Source organism: Oncorhynchus masou, chromosome 3 (assembly GCF_036934945.1).
Source record: "Oncorhynchus masou masou isolate Uvic2021 chromosome 3, UVic_Omas_1.1, whole genome shotgun sequence".
NCBI classification, from domain to species: domain Eukaryota; kingdom Metazoa; phylum Chordata; class Actinopteri; order Salmoniformes; family Salmonidae; genus Oncorhynchus; species Oncorhynchus masou.
Window position 1 is genome coordinate 8666717 of NC_088214.1, and position 12946 is coordinate 8679662.

Here is a 12946-nt window from a genome sequence, read left to right on the forward strand (position 1 = left end):
GGATTCGGTCTTGCAGCCTTTGGGTTACTAGTCCAATGCTCTCACTAGTTAGCTCTGCATGGTTACCAGACAACCCGGCGATGACGTCATCAAAGAGCGTCCTGCTGTTGAATAGAGAGAGGCCGGAGAGCCACCGAGGCTCTCAGACGACAATAGACACTAACTTGCCAAACCAATCTCACATAGTGTGTATGCTTCACAAATGGCACCTTATACTCTACGTGTAGTGGGGTGCCATTTTGGGACGAAAGTCATTCTTGCCATTTGGGACACAATCTAGTAGTTTATGCAATCTGTCGTTGACAAAGAACCAAAACAATATTTTCTAAAGGAGAAAGAAAAGATGTTAAATATGTCTTGTCGTTCACAGTGGTACAGTATATACACACACAGTAGGAAAAGGTGGTGTCCTAATATTAGCCAGAAAATGTTTATTTTTTCCCCTCTCTGTTCATTTTTAAAATAGAATGCCTTTCTGAAACTCTTTTGTTTATATATCTGTTTTCACAATATTTAAAAAAAAGTTTCTACAGTTTTCTCTAGTCCATGTCTGTGAATCCGTTTGAATATGAATGATAAGGATGGAGTCAGACAGTCGACCTCCTGGACCACTTCTGACCACTACAGATGACGCTCTTGAAAGAGATTTTCATCAAATCTAATAAGAAACACTTATCAAAGCATTTAACAGCTTCAATTTATATTCCAAGTTCTGAATAGAGGTTTAAAAAAAAATAATTTTTTGTTCAGTCTCAAATGGCACCCTATGCCCTATATAGCACACTACTTTAGATCAGAGATCTATGGGCCCTGGTGGAAAAAATAAGTGCACTAAATGGGGAATAGGGTGCCATTTAGGGTGACGATTGGGATGTTACCAAAGTGTTTTAAAGTGGTGTCAAGTGGTGATTGGAGGAACAAACACTCTTCAGAATTTTTATCATGTTACTTTATATTGCATTGTATTTTTGTTACTTAAAAAAAAAAGTGCTGTTTCTCTAATGATTGATCGCTACATTGATTGGTGATATTGTTATTGTGTGAAACCTGTTTGAAAACACTTTGATGGGGATGTGTGATTTCATCCAGAGGTGCCTACTGAATGCTTAACAGGATGTAAAAACGGATTTCTCAAAATAAACATTTTTATTTCCCTGTTGGTGTGTCTATCGCTGTTCGTCTGTCAGTGTGTGTCTATGTCCGTCTGGCTGGCTCGCTGTATATCTGCCTGTTTGTCCTGTCCATCGCTGTCTGCCTGACTAGGTGTCTCTGTTTTACCGATACCTGTTTTATGTTTAAATTAACCTGGGAGGTAGATCACAAAGCAGTTTCATTAGGCTGGATAAACACTAAGAGCGTTCTAGGTTCTGTCTAAATTCACACTGCAGCAGCAGCTTGTCTCCTGTAGTCATGTGATGTGACGTTGCCAGACGTTTGGCTACCTCGGTTCAAAGGTCACTGCCACGAGAGCTGTCCTGTCTTTTCTCTGCCCTCCTCGGTCTCCTCTTCTCTCTCCTCTGCCCTCGGTCTCCTCTTCTCTCTCTTTGGTCTCTCGCCTCCTCGGTCTCTTCTCCTCCTTGCCCTCCTCGGTCTTCTTCTCCTTTGCTCCTCGGGCCTCTTCCTCTTCTCTCTCCTCTGCCCTCGGTCTCCTCTTCTCTCTCCTTTTTGCCCTTGGTCCTCGGTCTCTTCTTCGCTCTCCTCTGCCCTCCTCGGTCTCCTCTCTCCTCTGCGTTCACCTGCCGTTCTTAACCCTCTAACACAGTGGTTCTTAAACCTCCTCGGGGATACCCAGACATTTCATAGTTTTGTTCTAGCCCTGAACTAGTTAACCTGATTGAAGTAGTGAAGGGCTTGAGGATCAGATGACAAGTTGAATCAGGTGTGATCTGGAATACATCAAATATAATGGAATGGCTGGGGGTCCCTGAGGAGGCTGGAGAACCTCTGCTCTGCTCTACCCCCCTGAGGAGGTTGGAGAACCTCTGCTCTCCTCTACCCCCCTGAGGAGGTTGGAGAACCTCTGCTCTGCTCTACCCCCCCTGAGGAGGTTGGAGAACCTCTGCTCTGCTCTACCCCCTGAGCTCTGAGGTTGGAGAACATCTGTTCTCCTCTACCCCCTGAGGAGGTTGGAGAACCTCTGTTCTGCTCTACCCCCTGAGGAGGTTGGAGAACCTCTGCTCTGCTCTACCCCCCCTGAGGAGGTTGGAGAACCTCTGCTCTCCTCTACCCCCCTGAGGAGGTTGGAGAACCTCTGCTCTGCTCTACCCCCCCTGAGGAGGTTGGAGAACCTCTGCTCTCCTCTCACCCCCTGAGGAGGTTGGAGAACCTCTGCTCTGCTCTACCCCCCTGAGGAGGTTGGAGAACCTCTGCTCTGCTCTACCCCCCTGAGGAGGTTGGAGAACCTCTGCTCTGCTCTACCCCCCTGAGGAGGTTGGAGAACCTCTGCTCTGCTCTACCCCCTGAGGAGGTTGGAGAACCTCTGCTCTGCTCTACCCCCCTGAGGAGGTTGGAGAACCTCTGCTCTGCTCTACCCCCCTGAGGAGGTTGGAGAACCTCTGCTCTGCTCTACCCCCCTGAGGAGGTTGGAGAACCTCTGCTCTCCTCTACCCCTCTCTCTCTCTCCTCTACCCCTCTCTCTCTCTCCTCTACCCCTCTCTCTCTCTCCTCTACCTCCCTCTCTCCGCTACCCCTCTTTCTCTCTCTCCTCTACCCCTCTCTCTCTCTCCTCTACCCCTCTCTCTCTCCTCTACCCCTCTCTCTCTCCTCTACCCCTCTCTCTCTCTGTCTCGTTATTATATCTCAACGGTTTCATCAACACCCCTTGTCTCCCAATCTAAACATCCTGGGTGGAAAATATATTGTAAAACCGCAGGCGGTACTGTACTGTAAATCAAACTTCCTCCGTGAAGGACATAAAGGGATACATGTCTCGTACCACAATCCTGTTCTTCTAAAACGCTGGCCTTCTCAGGCGCAACGCTGCAGCATCATCCCTCACCACCTCAGCCTCTGGAACACAGAGGCTGTATCACAAACGTCACCATATTCCCTACACAGTGCACCACTTTTGACCAGGGTCCGTAGGGTTCTGGTCAAAAGTAGTGCACTATGTAAGGTGTAGGGTGCCATTTGGGATACAAGCAGCCAGAGCGGACAACCGCTGTATAGTTAATGATGTAAAACGGTGGAGGATCTGAAAAACATCCTGCTTTAATTGCTATTATCTTGTCTGCCACCCCCCCCCCCCCATACCTAGAGGGGTTTAATTAAGCAATACAACAATCTATCTCATACTGTTCTGTTCAGCAGGACAAACACAACGACCCCTTTCGTTAAACACACACTGTAATGTGTAGTGTACTTCTCGGTACTGCAGTACATGCTAATGTGTGTACCAAATGGCACTATTCTGTATATAGTGCACCATAGGGCTCTGGTCAAAAGTAGTGCACTACATATTGGGAATAGGGTGTGATTTGTGCTGCACTGTGTATGTACTTCAAGATGCTACGTTCTACTACATACTAAACACAGTCTTGGAGGCAACGTTATCATCATAGCTAATAGCACTCTATGACTCTGTTGAATCAGTGTGTGTGATTGAACAACCTTCTTGGTCTTTGTCAATAAATCAACCATGAGTCATTGTCGTCACATCCCCCACACCACATAGCGCTGCGAGATTCAGAGAGCTGCTATGTACAGATTGGTTTCGGTAGTAGTGTGTGTTTTACTACTGTCATTATAATGATATAGTGACGGCATCTCCAGTGCCATTCAATTTATCACTGTTCTTAACATATCTAATCAAGTTGAAACATACTACCAAGCATGCACAGAACACTGGGGTCAGAGGTGGAGACAGCAACTGGGGGTCAGAGGTGGAGACAGCAACTGGGGGTCAGAGGTGGAGACAGGGACTGGGGGTCAGAGTTGGAGACAGGGACTGGGGGTCAGAGTTGGAGACAGGGACTGGGGGTCAGAGGTGGAGACAGGGACTGGGGGTCAGAGGTGGAGACAGGGACTGGGGGTCAGAGGTGGAGACAGGGACTGGGGGTCAGAGGTGGAGACAGGGACTGGGGGTCAGAGGTGGAGACAGGGACTGGGGGTCAGAGGTGGAGACAGGGACTGGCGGTCAGAGGTGGAGACAGGGACTGGCGGTCAGAGGTGGAGACAGGGACTGGCGGTCAGAGGTGGAGACAGGGACTGGCGGTCAGAGGTGGAGACAGGGACTGGGGGTCAGAGGTGGAGACATGGGGTTCATTCATTTATGATTGATCATAGAGTCTAGTCTAGTGATTTTATTTCATTGGTACATAGAGAATGTGTGTAATGACAGCTGGGCAGCAATAGAATAAGGATCGGGTCATGGGTGTCATATAGTGTCTGGATGGCTTCCCTGAAGACACAGAGGATTTATTCATATTCTAACCAGAATATATCCTGTAAAATATGTGAATAGATTTCATTCTATGTGTCATGCTGCTTTTGCGGCCCGAGTGGAATAAATATAATTCCCCTTTGAAGTAAATCAATAAAACAAAGGCACAAAATATTTGTGAAAGTATTGAACATTTCCCACAATATGCCAGAATTAAACTGTTTATTTACTACTAATCCAGACATATCTTGTTATATGCCTAGACCTCTTCCTGCAATATTCTAATGAAGTGTGGCTTTTAATAAATAACAGGGTTTTAATAGACTAAAAGAAGAGATGGCGATACAATGTGTTGTTACGTCTTATTCCCCCAGGGTACACTTAGTGTCAGGCTCAATAGGGGTTGACACAGAGCCCAGGCTAACAGAGAGGTTCATCAACGTGCTCGCAAGTAACTCCACTCTGTTCTCTTTTCCTTTCCCAGTCCTCTGACCATGAAGCCACAACAACTGGTTATGTGCCAAATGGCACCCTATTCACTATGTAGTGCACTACTTTTGCCCAGAGCCCATACTCTACCACCTCAGCCAACAGCTCTGTGTTTATTAGGACCTAATGAACAATCAGCATTGGCTATTTTATTGTACGCATGAGATACATGTTCTATCACAGCAGCAGTACAGCTTGCGGTGTTATTACAGAGAAATCAATGTCTCTTGTGCTCTGTGGCTGGATAGGAGGAGTGGCTGTGTCCCAAATTGATCCCTATACTGTATAATGTGGTAGAATGTTGACCAGGCTTGGCCCATGGGGCTTTGGATCAAAATGTATGCACTATGAAGGAACTAGTTTGCCATTTGTGTTTCAGACAGAATGTACACTGTTACACAGCTACGGCTTCATGCTCTCACAATACATCTGCTGACCCCTCTGTCGTATGAGAGCCAGCCTGGAGGTGCTGGCCGGGGTCGTTTATCAAACCTTTATCATGCCGCTCACACACAGACACACAAAAGAAACGTACTTGCACACACACGCACATTAGGCTGTGACATCAGAGTGTGAGTCAGACCGTCAGACAGACAGTGAGGGAGCATGACGTGTCCTCTCTCTCCCAGGCAGCTCGATAAGCCTCTCAGTGTACAGCCACCGTCTGATTAACAGTTACATGACAAGGCTCAGGGATCATCCCAAATGGCACCCTATTCCCAATAGGGACCCAAAGGGCTTTGGTGGAAAAGTAGTGCACTATGTAGGGAATAGGGTGCCATTTCGGATGCATACTCTCTCAGCTGGGGGGGGCAGTTGGGTTTAATTTGGGAGAAAATATGTGAGGACATGGACAAATCACAGAGAGATCTTTAATTGCTAGGACAAAAATATCTTATAAAAATGTAAATGTTTTTATAACTGACCATAAAACAAATTGAGGTTTAAATGAATGTCATCTTTAAACAATCAAATACCTTAAATGATGTTGTAAGTAGCTCTATCTGCCTTAGACTAAACTTTTGACATTTCCTTTTGGTAGCAGTTGATGTAATTCTTCAATAACACAAACCCCAAAGAAAATCTGGGGGAGGAAAATAGGTTTATTCAAAGAGGACAAATCATACAGGGAGGTAGATGGTCATTCTCCCTTGTCCTCAGTGATGCCCTCCTGTGGTTCTCTCCAGTGGATCTCTCCTGTGATTATCTCCCCAGAACAAAAGGACAGGATCTAGTTTTATAACTTAGCCCTAGCCTGTGGTTGAACCAATTAGAAGTCCTTGCAGTACAACTGGGTCAATGGCCAAATAACAAGTATCCTGTTTCAGGCTCACTGTATAGACAAGTTCCTCCCATGTCTCTGACCCATTGATCAATAATTCCCTATTACAGAAAAAAACACTATTTCCATTGATCATTAAATCAATTTACTTCTTGTCCTTTTGACCTCTCGTACTCTGTCTCTGCGTTGTGTATTTATCTTCAAAATATTTGTGTAGTTTCTTACAGTAGCTTGTGAAACTATTCACCCCCCTTGGTATTTTTCCTATTTTGTTGCCTTACAACCTGGAATTAAAATTGATTTTTTTTTGGGGGGGGTTGTATCATTTGATTTACACAACATGCCTACCATTTTGAAGATGCAAAATATGTTTTATTGTGAAACAAAGAAACAGAAAACTTGAGTGTGCATAACTATTCACCCCCCCAAAGTCAATACTTTGTAGGTCCACCTTTTGTAGCAATTACAGCTGCAAGTCTCTTGGGGTATTTCTCTATAAACTTGGTACATCTAGCCACTGGGATTTTTGCCCATTCTTCAAGGCAAAATTGTTCCAGCTCCTTCAAGTTAGATGGGTTCCGCTGGTGTACAGCAATCGCTAAGTCATACCACAGATTCTTAATTGGATGGAGGTCTGGTCTATGACTAGGCCATTCCAAGACGTTTAAATGTTTCCCCTTAAACCATTCGAGTGTTGCTTTAGCAGTATGCTTTGGGTCATTGTCCTGCTGGAAGGTGAACCTCTGTCCCAGTCTCAAATCACTGGAAGACTGAAACAGGTTTCCCTCAATAATTTCCCTGTATTTAGCACCATTCATTATTCCTTCAATTCTGACCAGTTTCCCAGTTCCTGGCGATGAAAAACATCCCCAAAGCATGATGCTGCCACCACTGTGCTTCACTGTGGGGATGTTGTTCTCGGGGTGATGAGAGGTGTTGGGTTTGCGCCAAACATAGCATTTTCCTTGATGGCCAAAAAGCTCAATTTTAGTCTCATCTGACCAGAGTACCTTCTTCCATATGTTTGGGGAGTCTCCCACATGCCTTATGAAGAACACCAAATGTGTTTGTTTTTTTTTTTTAAGCAATGCCTTTTTTTCTGGCCCCTCTTCCGTAAAACCCTGCTCTGTGGAGTATATGGCTCAAAGTTGTCCTATTGATACATACTCCAATCTCTGCTGTGGAGCTTTGCAGCTCCTAAAGGAGCTATCTCTCTGATTTGGTCCTGCCGTACATACCTACACGTACGCTACAGTCACAAGACGCAGGCCTTCTAATTGTCCCTAGAATGTCTAAGCAAACAGCTGGAGGCAGGGCTTTTTCCTATAGAGCTCCATTTTTATGGAATGGTCTGCCTACCCATGTGAGAGACGCAAACTCGGTCTCAACCTTTAAGTCTTTACTGAAGACTAATCTCTTCAGTGGGTCATATGATTGAGTGTAGTCTGGCCCAGGAGTGTGAAGGTGAACGGAAAGGCTCTGGAGCAACGAACCGCCCTTGCTGTCTCTGCCTGGCCGGTTCCCCTCTTTCCACTGAGATTCTCTGCCTCTAACCCTATTACAGGACTGAGTCACTAGCTTACTAGAGCTCTTTCATACTGTCCCTAGGAGGTTGCGTCACTTGAGTGGGTTGAGTCACTGATGTGATCTTCCTGTCTGGGTTGGCGCCCCCTCTTGGGTTGTGCTGTGGCGGAGATCTTTGTGTGCTGTACTCGCCCATGTCTCAGGATGGTAAGTTGGTGGTTGAAAATATCCCTCTAGTGGTGTGGGGGCTGTGCTTTGGCAAAGTGGGTGGGGTTATATCCTTCCTGTTTGGCCCTGTCCGGGGGTGTCATCAGATGGGGCCACAGTGTCTCCTGACCCCTCCTGTCTCAGCCTCCAGTATTTATGCTGCAGTAGTATATGTGTCGTGGGGCTAGGGTCAGTTTGTTATATGTGGAGTACTTCTCCTGTCCTATCCGGTGTCCTGTCTGAATTCAAGTATGCTCTCTCTAATTCTCTCTTTCTTTCTCTCTGTCGGAAGACCTGAGCCCTAGGACCATGCCTCAGGACTACCTGACACGATGACTCCATATGCATATGCACGCACCACTTTCCCGTTTAAAAAAAATAATAATATTTTTTTGAAATAAGTTATTTTTTTCATTTCACTTCACCAATTTGGACTATTTTGTGTATGTCTAAAACGTGAAATCCAAATAAAAATCTATTTAAATTACAGGTTGTAATGCAACAATATAGGGAAAATGCCAAGGGGGATGAATACTTTTGCAAGGCACTGTACTTATATTGAAACTGGAATCATTATTGGTAAACAGCCACGTCCTTTTTACAATATTATAACCGAACGCGTCAGGCTTAACAGAAACGCCTCAGCGGAGTTCCCATATCCGGGTTTCTACAGACAAGGAAGTTAGGTTGAAAATATCTGTATGCCCGAAAACCAGAACATTCCAATGTTGGCAACTCCTTTAAGGCTCACAATATTACAACAACAAAGATGTTACTGTAAACAACCAACACTGTCCCCCCCCCCCCACACAGACATCCTCTCACCCGCGCTAGAAGAGCACAATATGTACTGCAATTGTATTTTTCCTGCTCCTCAGCTCTACAACAAAAACAATAGCTATGGTGGGGTGGCCAGTGGCGTTGTTTCCCCCTACTGCGGATTCCATTTTCTATTTGTACTGCCGATCTCTCGAATGAAAATAGGGATTGCCTAGTGCAGGGTTTGGCAAACTGGGGCCTGTGGGCCAGATTCAATGGGAGGTTTGAGTAAAATACAAAAAAATATATTTTGAGAGGGGTGATGATTAATTTGGGTAAAATTAATCATATTTCACAATACCTGCAAATTTTCTGGCCCGCAAATAGATTTTTTGACAAACAAATCATACCAAAACAAAATGTGCAGCCCTCCATTGAATTTTAAAATCTCGGTCTGGCCCTTGAGCAAAAAGGTTTGCCCACCCCTGGCCTAGTGTATATAATGTGAGTCGAATATGAAATATTACACATTTCCCTATAGCCTATAGGAAAACTGCCCTAGCCCTTCTGATTCTCAGGGAGGGGGTAGGGCTTTAAACATGGTAGTGGTGTAGTAGTCAGTGTGTGGACAGTAGATAGAGCTGAAACCATAGCACCTTCTGATTCTCAGGGAGGGGGTAGGGCTTTAAACATGGTAGTGGTGTAGTAGTCAGTGTGTGGACAGTAGATAGAGCTGAAACCATAGCACCTTCTGATTCTCAGGGAGGGGGTAGGGCTTTAAACATGGTAGTGGTGTAGTAGTCAGTGCATGGACAGTAGATAGAGCTGAAACCATAGCACCTTCTGATTCTCAGGGAGGGGGTAGGGCTTTAAACATGGTAGTGGTGTAGTAGTCAGTGTATGGACAGTAGATAGAGCTGAAACCATAGCACCTTCTGATTCTCAGGGAGGGGGTAGGGCTTTAAACATGGTAGTGGTGTAGTAGTCAGTGCATGGACAGTAGATAGAGAAACCATAGCACCTTCTGATTCTCAGGGAGGGGGTAGGGCTTTAAACATGGTAGTGGTGTAGTAGTCAGTGCATGGACAGTAGATAGAGAAACCATAGCACCTTCTGATTCTCAGGGAGGGGGTAGGGCTTTAAACATGGTAGTGGTGTAGTAGTCAGTGCATGGACAGTAGATAGAGAAACCATAGCACCTTCTGATTCTCAGGGAGGGGGTAGGGCTTTAAACATGGTAGTGGTGTAGTAGTCAGTGCATGGACAGTAGATAGAGAAACCATAGCACCTTCTGATTCTCAGGGAGGGGGTAGGGCTTTAAACATGGTAGTGGTGTAGTAGTCAGTGCATGGACAGTAGATAGAGCTGAAACCATAGCACCTTCTAACATGGTAGTGGTGTAGTAGTCAGTGCATGGACAGTAGATAGAGCTGAAACCATAGCACCTTCTGATTCTCAGGGAGGGGGTAGGGCTTTAAACATGGTAGTGGTGTAGTAGTCAGTGCATGGACAGTTGATAGAGAAACCATAGCACCTTCTGATTCTCAGGGAGGGGGTAGGGCTTTAAACATGGTAGTGGTGTAGTAGTCAGTGCATGGACAGTAGATAGAGCTGAAACCATAGCACCTTCTAACATGGTAGTGGTGTAGTAGTCAGTGCATGGACAGTAGATAGAGCTGAAACCATAGCACCTTCTAACATGGTAGTGGTGTAGTAGTCAGTGTGTGGACAGTAGATAGAGCTGAAACCATAGCACCTTCTGATTCTCAGGAAGGGGGTAGGGCTTTAAACATGGTAGTGGTGTAGTAGTCAGTGCGTGGACAGTAGATAGAGCTGAAACCATAGCACCTTCTGATTCTCAGGGAGGGGGTAGGGCTTTAAACATGGTAGTGGTGTAGTAGTCAGTGCATGGACAGTAGATAGAGCTGAAACCATAGCACCTTCTGATTCTCAGGGAGGGGGTAGGGCTTTAAACATGGTAGTGGTGTAGTAGTCAGTGCATGGACAGTAGATAGAGCTGAAACCATAGCACCTTCTGATTCTCAGGGAGGGGGTAGGGCTTTAAGCACCTTCTACATGGTAGTGGTGTAGTAGTCAGTGCATGGACAGTAGATAGAGAAACCATAGCACCTTCTGATTCTCAGGGAGGGGGTAGGGCTTTAAACATGGTAGTGGTGTAGTAGTCAGTGCATGGACAGTAGATAGAGAAACCATAGCACCTTCTGATTCTCAGGGAGGGGGTAGGGCTTTAAACATGGTAGTGGTGTAGTAGTCAGTGCATGGACAGTAGATAGAGAAACCATAGCACCTTCTGATTCTCAGGGAGGGGGTAGGGCTTTAAACATGGTAGTGGTGTAGTAGTCAGTGCATGGACAGTAGATAGAGCTGAAACCATAGCACCTTCTAACATGGTAGTGGTGTAGTAGTCAGTGTGTGGACAGTAGATAGAGCTGAAACCATAGCACCTTCTGATTCTCAGGGAGGGGGTAGGGCTTTAAACATGGTAGTGGTGTAGTAGTCAGTGCATGGACAGTTGATAGAGAAACCATAGCACCTTCTGATTCTCAGGGAGGCACCTTCTAACATGGGAGGGCTTTAAACATGGTAGCACCTTCTAAGTGGTGTAGTAGTCAGTGCATGGACAGTAGATAGAGAAACCATAGCACCTTCTAACATGGTAGTGGTGTAGTAGTCAGTGCATGGACAGTAGATAGAGAAACCATAGCACCTTCTAACATGGTAGTGGTGTAGTAGTCAGTGCATGGACAGTAGATAGAGAAACCATAGCACCTTCTGATTCTCAGGGAGGGGGTAGGGCTTTAAACATGGTAGTGGTGTAGTAGTCAGTGCATGGACAGTAGATAGAGCTGAAACCATAGCACCTTCTAACATGGTAGTGGTGTAGTAGTCAGTGCATGGACAGTAGATAGAGAAACCATAGCACCGCAGCCCTTCCCTTTCCGCACATCATATAAAAAAAGCCAATGACTCATCCATGATACAGGACAGAGTCTGAGGAAGCCCCAGCCAGCAGCAACCTGGTCACAGGCGTAAATCATTAATAGGTGCATCCTAAATGGCACTCTATTTGCTATTTTTTATTTTATTATATAGTGCACTACTTTTGACCAGGGACCATAGGGCTCTGGTCAAAATAGTGGACTCTGTCGGCCGGAAATAGGTTGCCATTTGGGACACATCTCTAATTATCAACTCAGTCAGAGCAGAGACCACAATCTGCCCTACATTTTTTTTGTTGAGGGGGCACTGATGATTCCCCATATCTATTATATATATTTTTTGTATTAATTATGAATTGTGTGTAAAATATATTGTATATATTTCATGTACAAATGTATTAAAAAACAAGGGCGCTGTGTTCTGCCCTCCCAGTTTCAGTGGGCCTGACATCGCTGAGTCCAATCAATCCAGACAAGTCACACATTTCAGCCAAACTCCACATTCATTAACACAGTGAGTAATCCACCTCTCTTACGCCTCTCTCATCACAGGCACCAGCGAGTGAATCACACAGCTATGACTTTTAACTGGCGCCAGGTCTAAGGTATGACATTGCAGGTAAACATAATTTCCTAAAAATTCACAAAATGATCTCAGCTTGGTAAATGGATTTGATGTGTTGTATTTGATCTCTTATCCTCAAACAACCTTTCATATGTTTCTTTCGTTTGTTTACAAACTTGACTGAAAGACCAAATTCATTGTGTTGTTTGGTGTGATCAGCTGCCAAATGAATGTCACCCCAGGACATGATGTTTCTGGGGAAAAGATCAACAAAGTGTTAAAACATAACAAATAAACCAAAACAATATGAACCAAATAGATATTATAAATCACATATGGTATAGTATAGATATGCCTGTGTATGTTGATAATTGTTTTCAATAATTTAATAATAAGATAATTGTTTAAAATAGAACATATTCTTAATAGTGGGCCATTTACAGAGTATAAACCTTAGTTAATATGTAACCTAAATATACTAGACTCAAGGACATCAAGAACAGAACGAATGGGAATCCAAACAAATCGTTATATGGCTGGATTTATATGGTCGGTGAGTCTCTCTCTCTCTCTCTCTCTCTTTTTCTCAGTCACTCACTTACTACTGCAGATGTGCTACACAAACCAAGCCAGACTGCCTGACAGACAGACTGCGAGACAGACAGGCAGACAGACACCCCCGCACAGTTTCCGTGAAATGCCCAATTCGAGTCTGGGTGACGTCTCATCATCGTTAGGTAGTGTTGTGACGTTGTATGTCTCCGAGCGGTAGCGGTTTC